The sequence below is a fragment of the Anthonomus grandis genome, chromosome 19 (genome assembly GCF_022605725.1).
Source record: "Anthonomus grandis grandis chromosome 19, icAntGran1.3, whole genome shotgun sequence".
Lineage (NCBI taxonomy): Eukaryota > Metazoa > Arthropoda > Insecta > Coleoptera > Curculionidae > Anthonomus > Anthonomus grandis.
In genome coordinates, this window is record NC_065564.1 from 13164063 (window position 1) to 13186442 (window position 22380).

Sequence of the window (22380 nt, forward strand, 5' to 3'; positions counted from 1 at the left end):
CAACCATCGTCTTTAACCACAGAGACACACAGTAGACTGACGACGAGCATCAGACAGCCATCGTCTTTAACCACAGAGACACACAGTAGACTGACGACGTGCATCAGACAACCATCGTCTTTAACCACAGAGACACACAGTAGACTGACGACGCGCATCAGACAGCCATCGTCTTTAACCACAGAGACACACAGTAGACTGACGACGTGCATCAAACAACCATCGTCTTTAACCACAGAGACACACAGTAGACTGACGACGTGCATCAGACAACCATCGTCTTTAGCCACAGAGACACACAGTAGACTGACGACGTGCATCAGACAACCATCGTCTTTAACCACAGAGACACACAGTAGACTGACGACGCGCATCAGACAGCCATCGTCTTTAACCACAGAGACACACAGTAGACTGACGACGTGCAACAGACAACCATCGTCTTTAACCACAGAGACACACAGTAGACTGACGACGTGCATCAGACAACCATCGTCTTTAACCACAGAGACACACAGTAGACTGACGACGCGCATCAGACAGCCATCGTCTTTAACCACAGAGACACACAGTAGATTGACGACGTGCATCAGACAACCATCGTCTTTAACCACAGAGACACACAGTAGACTGACGACGTGCATCAGACAGCCACCGTCTTTAGCTACAGAGACACACAGTAGACTGACGACGTGCATCAGACAACCATCGTCTTTAACCACAGAGACACACAGTAGACTGACGACGAGCATCAGACAACCATCGTCTTTAACCACAGAGACACACAGTAGACTGACGACGCGCATCAGACAGCCACTGTCTTTAGCCACAGAGACACACAGTAGACTGACGACGCGCATCAGACAGCCATCGTTTTTAACCGCAGAGACACACAGTAGACTGACGACGCGCATCAGACAGCCATCGTTTTTAACCGCAGAGACACACAGTAGACTGACGACGTGCATCAGACAGCCACCGTCTTTAGCCACAGAGACACACAGTAGACTGACGACGCGCATCAGACAGCCACTGTCTTTAGCCACAGAGACACACAGTAGACTGACGACGTGCATCAGACAGCCACCGTCTTTAGCCACAGAGACACACAGTAGACTGACGACGTGCATCAGACAACCATCGTCTTTAACCACAGAGACACACAGTAGACTGACGACGAGCATCAGACAGCCATCGTCTTTAACCACAGAGACACACAGTAGACTGACGACGTGCATCAGACAACCATCGTCTTTAACCACAGAGACACACAGTAGACTGACGACGCGCATCAGACAGCCATCGTCTTTAACCACAGAGACACACAGTAGACTGACGACGTGCATCAAACAACCATCGTCTTTAACCACAGAGACACACAGTAGACTGACGACGTGCATCAGACAACCATCGTCTTTAACCACAGAGACACACAGTAGACTGACGACGCGCATCAGACAGCCATCGTCTTTAACCACAGAGACACACAGTAGACTGACGACGTGCATCAGACAGCCATCGTCTTTAACCACAGAGACACACAGTAGACTGACGACGTGCATCAGACAACCATCGTCTTTAACCACAGAGACACACAGTAGACTGACGACGTGCATCAGACAACCATCGTCTTTAACCACAGAGACACACAGTAGACTGACGACGTGCATCAGACAACCATCGTCTTTAACCACAGAGACACACAGTAGACTGACGACGTGCATCAGACAACCATCGTCTTTAACCACAGAGACACACAGTAGACTGACGACGTGCATCAGACAACCATCGTCTTTAACCACACAGACACACAGTAGACTGACGACGTGCATCAGACAACCATCGTCTTTAACCACAGAGACACACAGTAGACTGACGACGCGCATCAGACAGCCATCGTCTTTAACCACAGAGACACACAGTAGACTGACGACGTGCATCAGACAGCCATCGTCTTTAACCACAGAGACACACAGTAGACTGACGACGTGCATCAGACAACCATCGTCTTTAACCACAGAGACACACAGTAGACTGACGACGTGCATCAGACAACCATCGTCTTTAACCACAGAGACACACAGTAGACTGACGACGTGCATCAGACAACCATCGTCTTTAACCACAGAGACACACAGTAGACTGACGACGAGCATCAGACAACCATCGTCTTTAACCACAGAGACACACAGTAGACTGACGACGAGCATCAGACAACCATCGTCTTTAACCACAGAGACACACAGTAGACTGACGACGTGCATCAGACAGCCACCGTCTTTAGCGACAGAGACACACAGTAGACTGACGACGAGCATCAGACAACCATCGTCTTTAACCACAGAGACACACAGTAGACTGACGACGTGCATCAGACAGCCACCGTCTTTAGCGACAGAGACACACAGTAGACTGACGACGAGCATCAGACAACCATCGTCTTTAACCACAGAGACACACAGTAGACTGACGAGGTGCAAGAGACAACCATCGTCTTTAACCACAGAGACACACAGTAGACTGACGACGTGCATCAGACAGCCACCGTCTTTAGCGACAGAGACACACAGTAGACTGACGACGAGCATCAGACAACCATCGTCTTTAACCACAGAGACACACAGTAGACTGACGAGGTGCAAGAGACAACCATCGTCTTTAACCACAGAGACACACAGTAGACTGACGACGTGCATCAGACAGCCACCGTCTTTAGCGACAGAGACACACAGTAGACTGACGACGAGCATCAGACAACCATCGTCTTTAACCACAGAGACACACAGTAGACTGACGAGGTGCAAGAGACAACCATCGTCTTTAACCACAGAGACACACAGTAGACTGACGACGTGCATCAGACAGCCACCGTCTTTAGCGACAGAGACACACAGTAGACTGACGACGTGCATCAGACAGCCACCGTCTTTTGCGACAGAGACACACAGTAGACTGACGACGAGCATCAGACAACCATCGTCTTTAACCACAGAGACACACAGTAGACTGACGAGGTGCAAGAGACAACCATCGTCTTTAACCACAGAGACACACAGTAGACTGACGACGTGCATCAGACAGCCACCGTCTTTAACCACAGAGACACACAGTAGACTGACGAGGTGCAAGAGACAACCATCGTCTTTAACCACAGAGACACACAGTAGACTGACGACGTGCATCAGACAGCCACCGTCTTTAGCGACAGAGACACACAGTAGACTGACGACGAGCATCAGACAACCATCGTCTTTAACCACAGAGACACACAGTAGACTGACGAGGTGCAAGAGACAACCATCGTCTTTAACCACAGAGACACACAGTAGACTGACGACGTGCATCAGACAGCCACCGTCTTTAACCACAGAGACACACAGTAGACTGACGAGGTGCAAGAGACAACCATCGTCTTTAACCACAGAGACACACAGTAGACTGACGACGTGCATCAGACAGCCACCGTCTTTAGCGACAGAGACACACAGTAGACTGACGACGAGCATCAGACAACCATCGTCTTTAACCACAGAGACACACAGTAGACTGACGAGGTGCAAGAGACAACCATCGTCTTTAACCACAGAGACACACAGTAGACTGACGACGTGCATCAGACAGCCACCGTCTTTAGCGACAGAGACACACAGTAGACTGACGACGAGCATCAGACAACCATCGTCTTTAACCACAGAGACACACAGTAGACTGACGAGGTGCAAGAGACAACCATCGTCTTTAACCACAGAGACACACAGTAGACTGACGACGTGCATCAGACAGCCACCGTCTTTAGCGACAGAGACACACAGTAGACTGACGACGAGCATCAGACAACCATCGTCTTTAACCACAGAGACACACAGTAGACTGACGACGTGCATCAGACAACCATCGTCTTTAACCACAGAGACACACAGTAGACTGACGACGTGCATCAGACAACCATCGTCTTTAACCACAGAGACACACAGTAGACTGACGACGTGCATCAGACAACCATCGTCTTTAACCACAGAGACACACAGTAGACTGACGACGTGCATCAGACAACCATCGTCTTTAACCACAGAGACACACAGTAGACTGACGACGTGCATCAGACAGCCACCGTCTTTAACCACAGAGACACACAGTAGACTGACGACGAGCATCAGACAACCATCGTCTTTAACCACAGAGACACACAGTAGACTGACGACGAGCATCAGACAACCATCGTCTTTAACCACAGAGACACACAGTAGACTGACGACGTGCATCAGACAGCCACCGTCTTTAGCGACAGAGACACACAGTAGACTGACGACGAGCATCAGACAACCATCGTCTTTAACCACAGAGACACACAGTAGACTGACGAGGTGCAAGAGACAACCATCGTCTTTAACCACAGAGACACACAGTAGACTGACGACGTGCATCAGACAGCCACCGTCTTTAGCGACAGAGACACACAGTAGACTGACGACGAGCATCAGACAACCATCGTCTTTAACCACAGAGACACACAGTAGACTGACGAGGTGCAAGAGACAACCATCGTCTTTAACCACAGAGACACACAGTAGACTGACGACGTGCATCAGACAGCCACCGTCTTTAGCGACAGAGACACACAGTAGACTGACGACGAGCATCAGACAACCATCGTCTTTAACCACAGAGACACACAGTAGACTGACGAGGTGCAAGAGACAACCATCGTCTTTAACCACAGAGACACACAGTAGACTGACGACGTGCATCAGACAGCCACCGTCTTTAGCGACAGAGACACACAGTAGACTGACGACGTGCATCAGACAGCCACCGTCTTTAGCGACAGAGACACACAGTAGACTGACGACGAGCATCAGACAACCATCGTCTTTAACCACAGAGACACACAGTAGACTGACGAGGTGCAAGAGACAACCATCGTCTTTAACCACAGAGACACACAGTAGACTGACGACGTGCATCAGACAGCCACCGTCTTTAGCGACAGAGACACACAGTAGACTGACGACGAGCATCAGACAACCATCGTCTTTAACCACAGAGACACACAGTAGACTGACGAGGTGCAAGAGACAACCATCGTCTTTAACCACAGAGACACACAGTAGACTGACGACGTGCATCAGACAGCCACCGTCTTTAACCACAGAGACACACAGTAGACTGACGACGTGCATCAGACAACCATCGTCTTTAACCACAGAGACACACAGTAGACTGACGACGTGCATCAGACAGCCACCGTCTTTAGCCACAGAGACACACAGTAGACTGACGACGTGCATCAGACAGCCACCGTCTTTAGCCACAGAGACACACAGTAGACTGACGACGTGCATCAGACAGCCACCGTCTTTAGCCACAGAGACACACAGTAGACTGACGACGAGCATCAGACAACCATCGTCTTTAACCACAGAGACACACAGTAGACTGACGAGGTGCAAGAGACAACCATCGTCTTTAACCACAGAGACACACAGTAGACTGACGACGTGCATCAGACAGCCACCGTCTTTAGCGACAGAGACACACAGTAGACTGACGACGAGCATCAGACAACCATCGTCTTTAACCACAGAGACACACAGTAGACTGACGAGGTGCAAGAGACAACCATCGTCTTTAACCACAGAGACACACAGTAGACTGACGACGTGCATCAGACAGCCACCGTCTTTAGCGACAGAGACACACAGTAGACTGACGACGAGCATCAGACAACCATCGTCTTTAACCACAGAGACACACAGTAGACTGACGAGGTGCAAGAGACAACCATCGTCTTTAACCACAGAGACACACAGTAGACTGACGACGTGCATCAGACAGCCACCGTCTTTAACCACAGAGACACACAGTAGACTGACGACGTGCATCAGACAACCATCGTCTTTAACCACAGAGACACACAGTAGACTGACGACGTGCATCAGACAGCCACCGTCTTTAGCCACAGAGACACACAGTAGACTGACGACGTGCATCAGACAGCCACCGTCTTTAGCCACAGAGACACACAGTAGACTGACGACGTGCATCAGACAGCCACCGTCTTTAGCCACAGAGACACACAGTAGACTGACGACGTGCATCAGACAGCCACCGTCTTTAGCCACAGAGACACACAGTAGACTGACGACGTGCATCAGACAGCCACCGTCTTTAGCCACAGAGACACACAGTAGACTGACGACGTGCATCAGACAGCCACCGTCTTTAGCGACAGAGACACACAGTAGACTGACGACGAGCATCAGACAACCATCGTCTTTAACCACAGAGACACACAGTAGACTGACGACGTGCATCAGACAACCATCGTCTTTAACCACAGAGACACACAGTAGACTGACGACGTGCATCAGACAGCCACCGTCTTTAACCACAGAGACACACAGTAGACTGACGACGTGCATCAGACAACCATCGTCTTTAACCACAGAGACACACAGTAGACTGACGACGTGCATCAGACAGCCACCGTCTTTAGCCACAGAGACACACAGTAGACTGACGACGTGCATCAGACAGCCACCGTCTTTAGCCACAGAGACACACAGTAGACTGACGACGTGCATCAGACAGCCACCGTCTTTAACCACAGAGACACACAGTAGACTGACGACGTGCATCAGACAGCCACCGTCTTTAGCCACAGAGACACACAGTAGACTGACGACGTGCATCAGACAACCATCGTCTTTAACCACAGAGACACACAAGAGAGACACATCGCGAGACTTAAGGATTGACCTTGACCCAAGGTCACGTGAAGGTCACGTCGTCCAAGAGAGACACATCAACGAGAGACTCAAAGTTTGACCTTGACCCATGGTCACGTGAAGGTCACGTCGTACAAGAGAGACACATCAACGAGAGACTCAAGGAATGACCTTGAACCAAGGTCACATGAAGGTCACGTCGTACAAAAGAGAGACATCAACGAGAGACTCAAAGTTTGACCTTGACCCAAGGTCACGTGAAGGTCACGTCGTACAAGAGAAACACATCAACGAGAGACTCAAAGTTTGACCTTGACCCAAGGTCACGTGAAGGTCACGTCGTCCAAGAGAGACACATCAACGAGAGACTCAAAGTTTGATTTTGACCCAAGGTCACGTGAAGGTCACGTCGTCCAAGAGAGACACATCAACGAGAGACTCAAGGATTGACCTTGACCCAAGGTCACGTGAAGGTCACGTCGTACAAGAGAGACACATCAACGAGAGACTCAAGGATTGACCTTGAACCAAGGTCACATGAAGGTCGCGTCGTACAAAAGAGACACATCAACGAGAGACTCAAGGATTGACCTTGAACCAAGGTCAAATGAAGGTCACGTCGTCCAAGTAGACACATCAACGAAAGACTCATGGATTGACCTTGACCCAAGGTCATGTGAAGGTCACGTCGTCCAAGAGAGACACATCAACGAGAGACTCATGGATTGACCTTGACCCAAGGTCACGTGAAGGTCACGTCGTACAAGAGAGACACATCAACGAAAGACTCAAGGATTGACCTTGAGCCAAGGTCACGTGAAGGTCACGTCGTACAAGAGAGACACATCAACGAGAGACTCAAAGTTTGACCTTGACCCAAGGTCACGTGAAGGTCACGTCGCACAAGAGAAACACATCAACGAGAGACTCAAAGTTTGACCTTGACCCAAGGTCACGTGAAGGTCACGTCGTACAAGTAGACACATCAACGACAGACTCATGGATTGACCTTGACCCAAGGTCACGTGAAGGTCACGTCGTCCAAGAGAGACACATCAACGAGAGACTCAAGGATTGACCTTGACCCAAGGTCACGTGAAGGTCACGTCGTACAAGAGAGACACATCAACGAGAGACTCAAGGATTGACCTTGAACCAAGGTCACATGAAGGTCGCGTCGTACAAAAGAGACACATCAACGAGAGACTCAAGGATTCACCTTGAACCAAGGTCAAATGAAGGTCACGTCGTACAAGAGAGACACATCAACGAGAGACTCAAAGTTTGACCTTGATCCAAGGTCACGTGAAGGTCACGTCGTACAAGAGAGACACATCAACGAGAGACTCAAAATTTGACCTTGACCCAAGGTCACGTGAAGGTCACGTCGTCCAAGAGAGATACATCAACGAGAGACTCATCGTTTTTAAAGGCAGAGACACACAGTAGACTGACGACGTGCATCAGACAACCATCGTCTTTAACCACAAAGACACACAGTAGACTGACGACGTGCATCAGACAACCATCGTCTTTAACCACAGAGACACACAGTAGACTGACGACGCGCATCAGACAACCATCGTCTTTAACCACAAAGACACACAGTAGACTGACGACGCGCATCAGACAACCATCGTCTTTAACCACAGAGACACACAGTAGACTGACGACGTGCATCAGACAACCATCGTCTTTAACCACAAAGACACACAGTAGACTGACGACGCGCATCAGACAACCATCGTCTTTAACCACAGAGACACACAGTAGACTGACGACGTGCATCAGACAACCATCGTCTTTAACCACAAAGACACACAGTAAACTGACGACGCGCATCAGACAACCATCGTCTTCAACCACAGAGACACACAGTAGACTGACGACGTGCAACAGACTGCCATCGTTTTTAAAGACAAAGACACACAGTAGACTGACGACGCGCATCAGACAACCATCGTCTTTAACCACAGAGACACACAGTAGACTGACGACGTGCATCAGACAACCATCGTCTTTAACCACAAAGACACACAGTAAACTGACGACGCGCATCAGACAACCATCGTCTTCAACCACAGAGACACACAGTAGACTGACGACGTGCAACAGACTGCCATCGTTTTTAAAGACAAAGACACACAGTAGACTGACGACGTGCAACAGACTGCCATCGTTTTTAAAGACAAAGACACACAGTAGACTGACGACGCGCATCAGACAACCATCGTCTTTAACCACAGAGACACACAGTAGACTGACGACGTGCATCAGACAACCATCGTCTTTAACCACAAAGACACACAGTAGACTGACGACGTGCATCAGACAGCCATCGTCTTTAACCACAGAGACACACAGTAGACTGACGACGCGCATCAGACAACCATCGTCTTTAACCACAGAGACACACAGTAGACTGACGACGAGCATCAGACTGCCATCGTCTTTAACCACAGAGACACACAGTAGACTGACGACGCGCATCAGACAACCATCGTCTTTAACCACAGAGACACACAGTAGACTGACGACGAGCATCAGACTGCCATCGTCTTTAACCACAGAGACACACAGTAGACTGACGACGTGCATCAGACAGCCATCGTTTCTAAAGACAAAGACACACAGTAGACTGACGACGCGCATCAGACAACCATCGTCTTTAACCACAGAGACACACAGTAGACTGACGACGCGCATCAGACAACCATCGTCTTTAACCACAGAGACACACAGTAGACTGACGAGGTGCAAGAGACAACCATCGTCTTTAACCACAGAGACACACAGTAGACTGACGACGCGCATCAGACAACCATCGTCTTTAACCACAGAGACACACAGTAGACTGACGACGCGCATCAGACAGCCATCGTCTTTAACCACAGAGACACACAGTAGACTGACGACGTGCATCAGACAACCATCGTCTTTAACCACAGAGACACACAGTAGACTGACGACGTGCATCAGACAGCCACCGTCTTTAGCCACAGAGACACACAGTAGACTGACGACGTGCATCAGACAACCATCGTCTTTAACCACAGAGACACACAGTAGACTGACGACGTGCATCAGACAACCATCGTCTTTAACCACAGAGACACACAGTAGACTGACGACGTGCATCAGACAGCCACCGTCTTTAGCCACAGAGACACACAGTAGACTGACGACGTGCATCAGACAACCATCGTCTTTAACCACAGAGACACACAGTAGACTGACGACGTGCAACAGACAACCATTGTCTTTAACCACAGAGACACACAGTAGACTGACGACGAGCATCAGACAACCATCGTCTTTAACCACAGAGACACACAGTAGACTGACGACGCGCATCAGACAGCCACCGTCTTTAGCCACAGAGACACACAGTAGACTGACGACGTGCATCAGACAATCATCGTCTTTAACCACAGAGACACACAGTAGACTGACGACGTGCAACAGACAACCATCGTCTTTAACCACAGAGACACACAGTAGACTGACGACGAGCATCAGACAACCATCGTCTTTAACCACAGAGACACCCAGTAGACTGACGACGAGCATCAGACAACCATCGTCTTTAACCACAGAGACACACAGTAGACTGACGACGCGCATCAGACAGCCACCGTCTTTAGCCACAGAGACACACAGTAGACTGACGACGTGCATCAGACAATCATCGTCTTTAACCACAGAGACACACAGTAGACTGACGACGTGCAACAGACAACCATCGTCTTTAACCACAGAGACACACAGTAGACTGACGACGAGCATCAGACAACCATCGTCTTTAACCACAGAGACACCCAGTAGACTGACGACGAGCATCAGACAACCATCGTCTTTAACCACAGAGACACACAGTAGACTGACGACGCGCATCAGACAGCCATCGTCTTTAACCACAGAGACACACAGTAGACTGACGACGTGCATCAGACAACCATCGTCTTTAACCACAGAGACACACAGTAGACTGACGACGTGCATCAGACAGCCACCGTCTTTAGCCACAGAGACACACAGTAGACTGACGACGTGCATCAGACAACCATCGTCTTTAACCACAGAGACACACAGTAGACTGACGACGTGCATCAGACAGCCACCGTCTTTAGCCACAGAGACACACTGTAGACTGACGACGTGCATCAGACAACCATCGTCTTTAACCACAGAGACACACAGTAGACTGACGACGTGCATCAGACAGCCACCGTCTTTAGCCACAGAGACACACAGTAAACTGACGACGTGCATCAGACAACCATCGTCTTTAACCACAGAGACACACAGTAGACTGACGACGAGCATCAGACAACCATCGTCTTTAACCACAGAGACACACAGTAGACTGACGACGAGCATCAGACAACCATCGTCTTTAACCACAGAGACACACAGTAGACTGACGACGCGCATCAGACAGCCATCGTCTTTAACCACAGAGACACACAGTAGACTGACGACGTGCATCAGACAACCATCGTCTTTAACCACAGAGACACACAGTAGACTGACGACGTGCATCAGACAGCCACCGTCTTTAGCCACAGAGACACACAGTAGACTGACGACGAGCATCAGACAACCATCGTCTTTAACCACAGAGACACACAGTAGACTGACGACGAGCATCAGACAACCATCGTCTTTAACCACAGAGACACACAGTAGACTGACGACGAGCATCAGACAACCATCGTCTTTAACCACAGAGACACACAGTAGACTGACGACGAGCATCAGACAACCATCGTCTTTAACCACAGAGACACACAGTAGACTGACGACGCGCATCAGACAGCCACTGTCTTTAGCCACAGAGACACACAGTAGACTGACGACGTGCATCAGACAACCATCGTCTTTAACCACAGAGACACACAGTAGACTGACGACGTGCAACAGACAACCATCGTCTTTAACCACAGAGACCCACAGTAGACTGACGACGAGCATCAGACAACCATCGTCTTTAACCACAGAGACACACAGTAGACTGACGACGAGCATCAGACAACCATCGTCTTTAACCACAGAGACACACAGTAGACTGACGACGCGCATCAGACAGCCATCGTCTTTAACCACAGAGACACACAGTAGACTGACGACGTGCATCAGACAGCCACCGTCTTTAGCCACAGAGACACACAGTAGACTGACGACGTGCATCAGACAACCATCGTCTTTAACCACAGAGACACACAGTAGACTGACGACGTGCATCAGACAACCATCGTCTTTAACCACAGAGACACACAGTAGACTGACGACGTGCAACAGACAACCATCGTCTTTAACCACAGAGACACACAGTAGACTGACGACGAGCATTAGACAACCATCGTCTTTAACCACAGAGACACACAGTAGACTGACGACGAGCATCAGACAACCATCGTCTTTAACCACAGAGACACACAGTAGACTGACGACGCGCATCAGACAGCCATCGTCTTTAACCACAGAGACACACAGTAGACTGACGACGTGCATCAGACAGCCACCGTCTTTAGCCACAGAGACACACAGTAGACTGACGACGTACATCAGACAACCATCGTCTTTAACCACAGAGACACACAGTAGACTGACGACGAGCATCAGACAACCATCGTCTTTAACCACAGAGACACACAGTAGACTGACGACGAGCATCAGACAACCATCGTCTTTAACCACAGAGACACACAGTAGACTGACGACGAGCATCAGACAACCATCGTCTTTAACCACAGAGACACACAGTAGACTGACGACGTGCATCAGACAGCCACCGTCTTTAGCGACAGAGACACACAGTAGACTGACGACGTGCATCAGACAACCATCGTCTTTAACCACAGAGACACACAGTAGACTGACGACGTGCATCAGACAACCATCGTCTTTAACCACAGAGACACACAGTAGACTGACGACGCGCATCAGACAGCCATCGTCTTTAACCACAGAGACACACAGTAGACTGACGACGTGCATCAGACAGCCACCGTCTTTAGCCACAGAGACACACAGTAGACTGACGACGTGCATCAGACAACCATCGTCTTTAACCACAGAGACACACAGTAGACTGACGACGTGCATCAGACAGCCACCGTCTTTAGCCACAGAGACACACAGTAGACTGACGACGTGCATCAGACAGCCACCGTCTTTAGCCACAGAGACACACAGTAGACTGACGACGTGCATCAGACAACCATCGTCTTTAACCACAGAGACACACAGTAGACTGACGACGAGCATCAGACAACCATCGTCTTTAACCACAGAGACACACAGTAGACTGACGACGAGCATCAGACAACCATCGTCTTTAACCACAGAGACACACAGTAGACTGACGACGAGCATCAGACAACCATCGTCTTTAACCACAGAGACACACAGTAGACTGACGACGCGCATCAGACAGCCACTGTCTTTAGCCACAGAGACACACAGTAGACTGACGACGTGCATCAGACAACCATCGTCTTTAACCACAGAGACACACAGTAGACTGACGACGCGCATCAGACAGCCATCGTCTTTAACCACAGAGACACACAGTAGACTGACGACGTGCATCAGACAACCATCGTCTTTAACCACAGAGACACACAGTAGACTGACGACGTGCATCAGACAGCCACCGTCTTTAGCCACAGAGACACACAGTAGACTGACGACGTGCATCAGACAGCCACCGTCTTTAGCCACAGAGACACACAGTAGACTGACGACGTGCATCAGACAACCATCGTCTTTAACCACAGAGACACACAGTAGACTGACGACGTGCATCAGAAAGCCACCGTCTTTAGCGACAGAGACACACAGTAGACTGACGACGTGCATCAGACAGCCACCGTCTTTAGCGACAGAGACACACAGTAGACTGACGACGAGCATCAGACAACCATCGTCTTTAACCACAGAGACACACAGTAGACTGACGAGGTACAAGAGACAACCATCGTCTTTAACCACAGAGACACACAGTAGACTGACGAGGTGCAAGAGACAACCATCGTCTTTAACCACAGAGACACACAGTAGACTGACGACGCGCATCAGACAACCATCGTCTTTAACCACAGAGACACACAGTAGACTGACGACGTGCATCAGACAGCCACCGTCTTTAGCGACAGAGACACACAGTAGACTGACGACGAGCATCAGACAACCATCGTCTTTAACCACAGAGACACACAGTAGACTGACGACGTGCATCAGACAACCATCGTCTTTAACCACAGAGACACACAGTAGACTGACGACGTGCATCAGACAGCCACCGTCTTTAACCACAGAGACACACAGTAGACTGACGACGTGCATCAGACAGCCACCGTCTTTAGCGACAGAGACACACAGTAGACTGACGACGAGCATCAGACAACCATCGTCTTTAACCACAGAGACACACAGTAGACTGACGACGTGCATCAGACAACCATCGTCTTTAACCACAGAGACACACAGTAGACTGACGACGTGCATCAGACAGCCACCGTCTTTAGCCACAGAGACACACAGTAGACTGACGACGTGCATCAGACAGCCACCGTCTTTAGCGACAGAGACACACAGTAGACTGACGACGTGCATCAGACAACCATCGTCTTTAACCACAGAGACACACAAGAGAGACACATCGCGAGACTTAAGGATTGACCTTGACCCAAGGTCACGTGAAGGTCACGTCGTCCAAGAGAGACACATCAACGAGAGACTCAAAGTTTGACCTTGACCCAAGGTCACGTGAAGGTCACGTCGTCCAAGTAGACACATCAACGAAAGACTCATGGATTGACCTTGACCCAAGGTCATGTGAAGGTCACGTCGTCCAAGAGAGACACATCAACGAGAGACTCATGGATTGACCTTGAGCCAAGGTCACGTGAAGGTCACGTCGTCCAAGAGAGACACATCAACGAGAGACTCAAAGTTTGACCTTGACCCAAGGTCATGTGAAGGTCACGTCGTACAAGAGAGACACATCAACGAGAGACTCAAAGTTTGACCTTGAAACAAGGTCACGTGAAGGTCACGTCGTACAATAGAGACACATCAACGAGAGACTCAAAATTTGACCTTGCCCCAAGGTCACGTGAAGGTCACGTCGTCCAAGAGAGACACAACAACGAGAGACTCACGGATTGACCTTGAACCAAGGTCACGTGAAGGTCACGTCGTACAAGAGAAAAACATCAACGAGAGACTCAAAGTTTCACCTTGACCCAAGGTCACGTGAAGGTCACGTCGTCCAAGAGAGACACATCAACGAGAGACTCAAGGATTGACCTTGAACCAAGGTCACGTGAAGGTCACGTCGTACAAGAGAGACACATCAACGAGAGACTCATAAATTGATCTTGACCCAAGGTCACGTGAAGGTCACGTCGTCCAAGAGAGACACATCAACGAGAGACTCAAAGTTTCACCTTGACCCAAGGTCACGTGAAGGTCACGTCGTCCAAGAGAGACACATCAACGAGAGACTCAAGGAATGACCTTGACCCAAGGTCACGTGAAGGTCACGTCGTCCAAGAGAGACACATCAACGAGAGACTCAAGGATTGACCTTGAACCAAGGTCACATGAAGGTCACGTCGTACAAAAGAGACACATCAACGAGAGACTCAAGGAATGACCTTGACCCAAGGTCACGTGAAGGTCACGTCGTACAAAAGAGACACATCAACGAGAGACTCAAGGATTGACATTGAACCAAGGTCACATGAAGGTCACGTCGTACAAGAGAGACACATTAACGAGAGACTCAAAGTTTGACCTTGACCCAAGGTCACGTGAAGGTCACGTCGTACAAGAGAAACACATCAACGAGAGACTCAAAGTTTCACCTTGACCCAAGGTCACGTGAAGGTCACGTCGTCCAAGAGAGACACATCAACGAGAGACTCAAGGATTGACCTTGACCCAAGGTCACGTGAAGGTCACGTCGTCCAAGAGAGACACATCAACGAGAGACTCAAGGATTGACCTTGAACCAAGGTCACGTGAAGGTCACGTCGTACAAGAGAGACACATCAACGAGAGACTCATAAATTGATCTTGACCCAAGGTCACGTGAAGGTCACGTCGTACAAGAGAGACACATCAACGAGAGACTCAAAGTTTGACCTTGACCCAAGGTCACGTGAAGGTCACGTCGTACAAGGGAAACACATCAACGAGAGACTCAAAGTTTCACCTTGACCCAAGGTCACGTGAAGGTCACGTCGTCCAAGAGAGACACATCAACGAGAGACTCAAGGAATGACCTTGACCCAAGGTCACGTGAAGGTCACGTCGTCCAAGAGAGACACATCAACGAGAGACTCAAGGATTGACCTTGAACCAAGGTCACATGAAGGTCACGTCGTACAAAAGAGACACATCAACGAGAGACTCAAGGAATGACCTTGACCCAAGGTCACGTGAAGGTCACGTCGTACAAAAGAGACACATCAACGAGAGACTCAAGGATTGACATTGAACCAAGGTCACATGAAGGTCACGTCGTACAAGAGAGACACATTAACGAGAGACTCAAAGTTTGACCTTGACCCAAGGTCACGTGAAGGTCACGTCGTACAAGAGAAACACATCAACGAGAGACTCAAAGTTTCACCTTGACCCAAGGTCACGTGAAGGTCACGTCGTCCAAGAGAGACACATCAACGAGAGACTCAAGGATTGACCTTGACCCAAGGTCACGTGAAGGTCACGTCGTCCAAGAGAGACACATCAACGAGAGACTCAAGGAATGACCTTGACCCAAGGTCACGTGAAGGTCACGTCGTTCAAGAGAGACACAACAACGAGAGACTCACGGATTGACCTTGAACCAAGGTCACGTGAAGGTCACGTCGTACAAGAGAAACACATCAACGAAAGACTCAAAGTTTCACCTTGACCCAAGGTCACTTGAAGGTCACGTCGTCCAAGAGAGACACATCAACGAGAGACTCAAGGATTGACCTTGACCCAAGGTCACGTCGTCCAAGACAGACACATCAACGAGAGACTCAAGGAATGACCTTGACCCAAGGTCACGTGAAGGTCACGTCGTCCAAGACAGACACATCAACGAGAGACTCAAGGATTGAACTTGAACCAAGGTCACATGAAGGTCACGTCGTCCAAGAGAGACACATCAACGAGAGACTTAAAGTTTGACCTTGACCCAAGGTCACGTGAAGGTCACGTCGTACAAGAGAGACACATCAACGAGAGACTCAAAGTTTGACCTTGATCCAAGGTCACGTGAAGGTCACGTCGTACAAGAGAGACACATCAACGAGAGACTCAAAATTTGACCTTGACCCAAGGTCACGTGAAGGTCACGTCGTCCAAGAGAGATACATCAACGAGAGACTCATCGTTTTTAAAGGCAGAGACACACAGTAGACTGACGACGTGCATCAGACAGCCATCGTCTATACCCACAGAGACACACAGTAGACTGACGACGTGCATCAGACAACCATCATCTTTAACCACAGAGACACACAGTAGACTGACGACGTGCATCAGACAACCATCGTCTTTAACCACAGAGACACACAGTAGACTGACGACGTGCATCAGACAGCCACCGTCTTTAACCACAGAGACACACAGTAGACTGACGACGAGCATCAGACAACCATCGTCTTTAACCACAGAGACACACAGTAGACTGACGAGGTGCAAGAGACAACCATCGTCTTTAACCACAGAGACACACAGTAGACTGACGACGCGCATCAGACAACCATCGTCTTTAACCACAGAGACACACAGTAGACTGACGACGTGCATCAGACAGCCACCGTCTTTAGCGACAGAGACACACAGTAGACTGACGACGTGCATCAGACAACCATCGTCTTTAACCACAGAGACACACAGTAGACTGACGAGGTGCAAGAGACAACCATCGTCTTTAACCACAGAGACACACAGTAGACTGACGAGGTGCAAGAGACAACCATCGTCTTTAACCACAGAGACACACAGTAGACTGACGACGCGCATCAGACAACCATCGTCTTTAACCACAGAGACACACAGTAGACTGACGAGGTGCAAGAGACAACCATCGTCTTTAACCACAGAGACACACAGTAGACTGACGACGCGCATCAGACAACCATCGTCTTTAACCACAGAGACACACAGTAGACTGACGACGTGCATCAGACAACCATCGTCTTTAACCACAGAGACACACAGTAGACTGACGACGTGCATCAGACAGCCACCGTCTTTAGCCACAGAGACACACAGTAGACTGACGACGTGCATCAGACAGCCACCGTCTTTAGCCACAGAGACACACAGTAGACTGACGAGGTGCAAGAGACAACCATCGTCTTTAACCACAGAGACACACAGTAGACTGACGACGTGCATCAGACAACCATCGTCTTTAACCACAGAGACACACAGTAGACTGACGACGTGCATCAGACAACCATCGTCTTTAACCACAGAGACACACAGTAGACTGACGACGTGCATCAGACAACCATCGTCTTTAACCACAGAGACACACAGTAGACTGACGACGTGCATCAGACAACCATCGTCTTTAACCACAGAGACACACAGTAGACTGACGACGTGCATCAGACAGCCACCGTCTTTAGCCACAGAGACACACAGTAGACTGACGACGTGCATCAGACAACCATCGTCTTTAACCACAGAGACACACAGTAGACTGACGACGTGCATCAGACAACCATCGTCTTTAACCACAGAGACACACAGTAGACTGACGACGTGCATCAGACAACCATCGTCTTTAACCACAGAGACACACAGTAGACTGACGACGTGCATCAGACAACCATCGTCTTTAACCACAGAGACACACAGTAGACTGACGACGTGCATCAGACAGCCACCGTCTTTAGCCACAGAGACACACAGTAGACTGACGACGTGCATCAGACAGCCACCGTCTTTAGCCACAGAGACACACAGTAGACTGACGACGTGCATCAGACAGCCACCGTCTTTAACCACAGAGACACACAGTAGACTGACGACGTGCATCAGACAGCCACCGTCTTTAGCCACAGAGACACACAGTAGACTGACGACGTGCATCAGACAGCCACCGTCTTTAACCACAGAGACACACAGTAGACTGACGACGTGCATCAGACAGCCACCGTCTTTAGCCACAGAGACACACAGTAGACTGACGACGTGCATCAGACAGCCACCGTCTTTAGCCACAGAGACACACAGTAGACTGACGACGTGCATCAGACAACCATCGTCTTTAACCACAGAGACACACAAGAGAGACACATCGCGAGACTTAAGGATTGACCTTGACCCAAGGTCACGTGAAGGTCACGTCGTCCAAGAGAGACACATCAACGAGAGACTCAAAGTTTGACCTTGACCCATGGTCACGTGAAGGTCACGTCGTCCAAGTAGACACATCAACGAAAGACTCATGGATTGACCTTGACCCAAGGTCATGTGAAGGTCACGTCGTCCAAGAGAGACACATCAACGAGAGACTCATGGATTGACCTTGAACCAAGGTCACATGAAGGTCACGTCGTACAAAAGAGAGACATCAACGAGAGACTCAAAGTTTGACCTTGACCCAAGGTCACGTGAAGGTCACGTCGTCCAAGTAGACGTTTCAACGAAAGACTCATGGATTGACCTTGACCCAAGGTCACGTGAAGGTCACGTCGTCCAAGAGAGACACATCAACGAGAGACTCAAAGTTTGACCTTGACCCAAGGTCACGTGAAGGTCACGTCGTCCAAGTAGACACATCAACGAAAGACTCATGGATTGACCTTGACCCAAGGTCATGTGAAGGTCACGTCGTCCAAGAGAGACACATCAACGAGAGACTCATGGATTGACCTTGAGCCAAGGTCACGTGAAGGTCACGTCGTCCAAGAGAGACACATCAACGAGAGACTCAAAGTTTGACCTTGACCCAAGGTCATGTGAAGGTCACGTCGTACAAGAGAGACACATCAACGAGAGACTCAAAGTTTGACCTTGAAACAAGGTCACGTGAAGGTCACGTCGTACAATAGAGACACATCAACGAGAGACTCAAAATTTGACCTTGCCCCAAGGTCACGTGAAGGTCACGTCGTCCAAGAGAGACACAACAACGAGAGACTCACGGATTGACCTTGAACCAAGGTCACGTGAAGGTCACGTCGTACAAGAGAAAAACATCAACGAGAGACTCAAAGTTTCACCTTGACCCAAGGTCACGTGAAGGTCACGTCGTCCAAGAGAGACACATCAACGAGAGACCCAAGGATTGACCTTGACCCAAGGTCACGTGAAGGTCACGTCGTCCAAGAGAGACACATCAACGAGAGACTCAAGGATTGACCTTGAACCAAGGTCACGTGAAGGTCACGTCGTACAAGAGAGACACATCAACGAGAGACTCATAAATTGACCTTGACCCAAGGTCACGTGAAGGTCACGTCGTACAAAAGAGACACATCAACGAGAGACTCAAAGTTTGACCTTGACCCAAGGTCACGTGAAGGTCACGTCGTACAAGGGAAACACATCAACGAGAGACTCAAAGTTTCACCTTGACCCAAGGTCACGTGAAGGTCACGTCGTCCAAGAGAGACACATCAACGAGAGACTCAAAGTTTCACCTTGACCCAAGGTCACGTGAAGGTCACGTCGTCCAAGAGAGACACATCAACGAGAGACTCAAGGATTGACCTTGACCCAAGGTCACGTGAAGGTCACGTCGTCCAAGAGAGACACATCAACGAGAGACTCAAGGAATGACCTTGACCCAAGGTCACGTGAAGGTCACGTCGTCCAAGAGAGACACATCAACGAGAGACTCAAGGATTGACCTTGAACCAAGGTCACGTGAAGGTCACGTCGTCCAAGAGAGACACATCAACGAGAGACTCAAGGATTGACCTTGACCCAAGGTCACGTGAAGGTCACGTCGTCCAAGAGAGACACATCAACGAGAGACTCAAAGTTTGACCTTGACCCAAGGTCACGTGAAGGTCACGTCGTCCAAGTAGACACATCAACGAAAGACTCATGGATTGACCTTGACCCAAGGTCATGTGAAGGTCACGTCGTCCAAGAGAGACACATCAACGAGAGACTCATGGATTGACCTTGACCCAAGGTCACGTGAAGGTCACGTCGTCCAAGAGAAACACATCAACGAGAGACTCAAAGTTTGACCTTGACCCAAGGTCACGTGAAGGTCACGTCGTCCAAGAGAGACACATCAACGAGAGACTCAAAGTTTGATTTTGACCCAAGGTCACGTGAAGGTCACGTCGTCCAAGAGAGACACATCAACGAGAGACTCAAGGATTGACCTTGACCCAAGGTCACGTGAAGGTCACGTCGTACAAGAGAGACACATCAACGAGAGACTCAAGGATTGACCTTGAACCAAGGTCACATGAAGGTCGCGTCGTACAAAAGAGACACATCAACGAGAGACTCAAGGATTGACCTTGAACCAAGGTCAAATGAAGGTCACGTCGTCCAAGTAGACACATCAACGAAAGACTCATGGATTGACCTTGACCCAAGGTCATGTGAAGGTCACGTCGTCCAAGAGAGACACATCAACGAGAGACTCATGGATTGACCTTGACCCAAGGTCACGTGAAGGTCACGTCGTACAAGAGAGACACATCAACGAAAGACTCAAGGATTGACCTTGAGCCAAGGTCACGTGAAGGTCACGTCGTACAAGAGAGACACATCAACGAGAGACTCAAAGTTTGACCTTGACCCAAGGTCACGTGAAGGTCACGTCGTACAAGAGAAACACATCAACGAGAGACTCAAAGTTTGACCTTGACCCAAGGTCACGTGAAGGTCACGTCGTACAAGTAGACACATCAACGACAGACTCATGGATTGACCTTGACCCAAGGTCACGTGAAGGTCACGTCGTCCAAGAGAGACACATCAACGAGAGACTCAAGGATTGACCTTGACCCAAGGTCACGTGAAGGTCACGTCGTACAAGAGAGACACATCAACGAGAGACTCAAGGATTGACCTTGAAACAAGGTCACATGAAGGTCGCGTCGTACAAAAGAGACACATCAACGAGAGACTCAAGGATTGACCTTGAACCAAGGTCAAATGAAGGTCACGTCGTACAAGAGAGACACATCAACGAGAGACTCAAAGTTTGACCTTGATCCAAGGTCACGTGAAGGTCACGTCGTACAAGAGAGACACATCAACGAGAGACTCAAAATTTGACCTTGACCCAAGGTCACGTTAAGGTCACGTCGTCCAAGAGAGATACATCAACGAGAGACTCATCGTTTTTAAAGGCAGAGACACACAGTAGACTGACGACGTGCATCAGACAGCCATCGTCTTTAACCACAGAGACACACAGTAGACTGACGACGTGCATCAGACTGCCATCGCTTCTAAAGACAAAGACACACAGTAGACTGACGACGTGCATCAGACAGCCATCGTCTATAACCACAGAGACACACAGTAGACTGACGACGTGCATCAGACAACCATCGTCTTTAACCACAAAGACACACAGTAGACTGACGACGCGCATCAGACAACCATCGTCTTTAACCACAGAGACACACAGTAGACTGACGACGTGCAT